A 4272-nucleotide genomic window follows, 5' to 3' on the forward strand; every position below is an offset into this window, starting at 1 on the left:
GTGCCAAACAAATTTAAAGTCAGAAATCAAATTGAAGCAGGATTTGAATCAGTACTCTTCTGGTGGTCCACTATAAATAAAAATGTCAATTGGATTTAATTATATTTATTATAACCAATAAAGGTTTGTTAACTATATCAGGGATGCCATCGAAGGAATAGCTGAGCAATTGGGACCAACTAGCCAGATGGCTTGGGAGAACAAGCTAGCATTAGACATGATGTCACCCAGAAAAGGAGGAGTTTGCATACCAAATAATACCCGATGAACTATTACTAAGGCCCTATAGGGATTAATTTCCCTACCTAACAAGCTAGCTGAAAACTCAGGTATAAATGTCCCTTCACTGACTAATGGAAATTGGTTTGGGAGACTGAAAGGCTAGATGACCTCAATCTTAATCTCCTTGATCGCAGTGGCTGGAGTTTTAATTTTAGTAGGATGGTGCATAAGTCCTTGTGTCTAAGGAGTAACACAGCAGTTAATTGAGACAGCCTTCACCAAATAATCACCTCCGCCCTACCAAAATAACTTCTTTCCATTAGAAATGCAGGAACACAAGAGCCAACAGCTCCTAAATGAGTTTGAAGAAAAGAATTTAAATTTAAAAAGTGGGATATTATGAGAAAAGTGATCTTTTCTATCAAAGTATTTGTTACCCTCTTAGATTACTTAAAAATTCCTTAGGTCACCATCTTAGGTGATTTGCATAGTTAAAGGGTCCTTGCTTCTTCTTCCGGATTCATGTACAACTCCATTGCCCACCAAACTGCATGCCCTAACCCATCCCCCAAGCCTTTTAGCCAATATGGAAAGACTGTGAACCTTTGACCTGGACAAATCCCAGGTGAGGGGCTGGTACCACGCATCAGGGATATAAGGAGGAGCCACTGTCAGCCATTTTGTGCTTGCATGTTTGCTTAGTGGGAGTGAGCACATGCTTGCACCCTCTGATCAAGAGAAAATTGCCCCACAAAGATTTTCTGTCTCTTATGTGTCTGTTTTCGGCACTGGAGGGTTATTAATTCCAACACCTAGAAAGAAAACCAAAAAGTTGTTTCCCTACCTTAAATTTAGGAGATGACAGGTGAAATTAAGTTGGTAGAAAATTCAGTTGACAGGATGCAGGATCAGGACCAGGATACATCAAGTTATTCTTTTACTAGTAAAGACAGAATTAAAGAGAAATTAGTGACAATCATCCTTTAAGATAAACCTTTAAGCTTTGAGAGACTTTTTGTTGTTTTTTTTAGCTTACTCTAGGTATTTATAATCAGGCCCTGGGTTGTCTCATAAAAGGGGCTTTGTTATTTCTCAAACCCAGGCATCCAAATTCTATAGGACCCAGCCATTTACACTTAAGTTGAGATAATTATTACATAGTATTAGATGACCCAAATTTTAAGAAAACCCATCCTTTATGGGGCAAGAGTTAGCTTCTCAGAGTTACAATGTGGCTAGATAATTTACCTTTAGTTGTGAGATCTGTGCCTTCTGAAGAAAAGCCTAGTACTCTGCAGACCCCAAGAATTTAAGATCATCTGCATACTTCAGTAAGGCTCCATAGCTTGAAAAGGACCTTAAACAAGTTTAGAATCTGACATATTACATTGGACTACAGAGAACAAAGTTTCATTAGTTTCCAGCAATAGATTTAATGTTGTTGCCCCTTTTAAAAATAAAACTAAGTTTAAAACTAATAATTGACCCATCAAGATGGAATAGACATAATTGCTAAGCACAAAAACATCTAATTAAATTGCCTTTTCAGAATACCCATACATAGGACCCATTCTTTTTAACCTCTCAAAATTACTTTGGAAGTGCTGACCAGATTGACTCCATGTTTTGTTAGTTTGCATACAAGATCTCATATAGTTTAGATTGGCCTAGAACTCACTGTGTAGCCAGGCTAGCCTTAACTCATGATTCTCCTGTTTTAGCATCCCAATCACTGGGATTATAGGTGTGTGCCACCATGCCCAGCATAACTGTATTTCCATTCTTATAACTTTCCCCTTGTTTCTGAACAGTTTCCTTTTGAAGATATTCACTGACCAGTCACTCTGGTCTGGCTTTAATTGTCCCTCATTGCTGTGTCCTGGATGATATGATATAATCCTGTAAGTATCAGATAGGTTGAGAGTCAGTGCCAACAAAACCTTTTCCAGCCAATTTAAGCAAACTGAAAGGTTTAGAAGAAGTTATCCTTAGGCTTACAGGGTACCCAATTTTAATTAAGTTTAATTTTTTTTGCTCTGTAGGTAATGTGGTTTCATTTTTTTTTAATGCTGTTTGGGATGTACTTCCACAAAATGTCAACAGAGAACAGTTAAAGTTTTATAAGGAAAAATACAAAACAAAACCAATGAGAGCAAATATTTAAATAGACAAATATTTGAGAAGCAGATTCTTACTAGTTTGAAATAGATACTTCTGGGAGCTTGGTTGCAAATGCCTTGGAGAAGGATCAAACTGCAGATGACAAAAACACTTAGAACAGTCATTGCTAGAATGTTTTTAAATGTTTAGCATTTGGCAAAACAATTTTATTATGTATAGCATTTTAAATAAATAATTATGATGGATTGCATTCATTAGTAACATTAAGCTCTGCTTGCTACCACTGGAAGTACCTGTACACAAACCTGTAAATGTCTACCATCATTAGCAGTTTTAATTTGGAGGACACTAGCTTGGTATAGCATTTTTAACATTGTATTTTAGAAGGCTTACTTGGAGAACACAAATACATTTAACATGTAAAGGAGGAAGGAACACTAGCATCATAGTTTTATACATATCATATACATACATTAACTTAGTTGTTACCCTTGGAATGAAAACTTCAACCTTTTGATAGGTGAGATAAAAAGCATTCAGCACTAACAAAATTAAAACCCTACACATTTCCTACCAGTTAGGGGAGCAGTGTCACTGACCCCAAATAACCCCCACTTTTTAGTGTGTTGTTAAATGCATTAAAATCACTGAAAATCAGATACTTAAATGAACTGATTCAGGGAAGACTCAATTTCCTAAACAGTCAAATACCCAATAAAGTTAGCAAAATACAAGCAATTACTTATATGGCTATAAGCCAGTTTTTAGCAATTACTAAGAGCAAATACTTTTAAAGACAGAATTAGGTGCTAACTTTATAACAATTTATTATATTTTGACTTTAGGAAATTCTTCAGATAATTCTTAGATTACAGTCAACTTAATCACATGCTTAAACATTTGATCGTACATACACACACAAACACACATGTATACACAAAAAGTTTTGAGTACAACACTGAAGTACACATAAAAATAAAAACCTAAAAATTGGTCACAGTAATTAGTTGTTTTCTGGAATTCTTCAGACAAAAGAAATTTTTGGCCAATGTTTGACAGACTAACGTGCACATTTATATAATTATATTTTAGAGTACTCTTAGACTGCTTGGCCAGATTTCAATCCTTTTTGGAGGGTACCAAGATGGTGCAAGCAATACACACCTGCTGTCCCAGCATCATAGCAAAGATGGCGCCTGCAGAGATGGACCACTGGAGAAGGCATGTTGGGTACATCATGGCTGCAACATTTTCTGAAATCACATGGGGTTTTTTGTTTGTTTGTTTGTCTTTAGGGTGTTTAGATGGAATATAAAGCCAAGTTACACACAACATACACTATGAAACAAACACCAAATACAGAACAAACAAATGGACACTAAAAAGGACACAAATGCCTAATGAAGGTGCAAGACTTTCCTCAGGGCAGAAAGTGAACATGAAGTCAAGAAGAGAAGGAAAAGGTTTAATTCCTTTGGGAAACATATCAGAGTCAGGAGAGACACCATTAGACTTTCGTAGAGTTTTAAGAATGAAGAAGATTTCCATAGAAACAGATCATGAATCATTTTCTGACTAGTCCTATACATTTTAAAGTAGTCCTATACATTGGACACAAGAAACCACATCACAGACAGTGCTAGAAGGAGATGGAAAGAGAAATCTCAGGGATTGAAAATGCAGCAGAGAGGACAAGAAGAGTGCTAGGAATCATCTAGAAAGTCTTGGAGAGGACAGATACAATTAACCTCCTTCCTGCAGGACACAATCCTGTGAGAAGGGCCTGAAGAAATGGACAGACATAGGGAATCTTGGACCAGAAAAGATTTTGTAAGAGTGCTGTCATGACCAGACTTCTTGGCAGTCTCGAAGTCAGCCATGTCACATTATAAAGACCGCAATCCATGGGTGACTCTGAATGAGTGTGTG

General features: G+C 36.7%; 1 long non-coding RNA gene across 1 annotated transcript; it reads right to left on the reverse strand.

Moving 5' to 3' along the window:
• Positions 1–1056: 1056 nt before the first annotated feature.
• LOC141421296 (uncharacterized) lies at positions 1057–3599 on the reverse strand. Its single transcript, XR_012445905.1, has 4 exons — positions 3508–3599; positions 2418–2475; positions 1471–1579; positions 1057–1162 (listed from the first exon to the last, which is right to left on the reverse strand). It is a non-coding gene; the product is annotated as an uncharacterized lncRNA (long non-coding RNA).
• Between the last annotated feature and the right edge of the window lie 673 nt (positions 3600–4272).

The sequence above is a fragment of the Castor canadensis genome, chromosome 3 (assembly GCF_047511655.1).
Source record: "Castor canadensis chromosome 3, mCasCan1.hap1v2, whole genome shotgun sequence".
Lineage (NCBI taxonomy): Eukaryota > Metazoa > Chordata > Mammalia > Rodentia > Castoridae > Castor > Castor canadensis.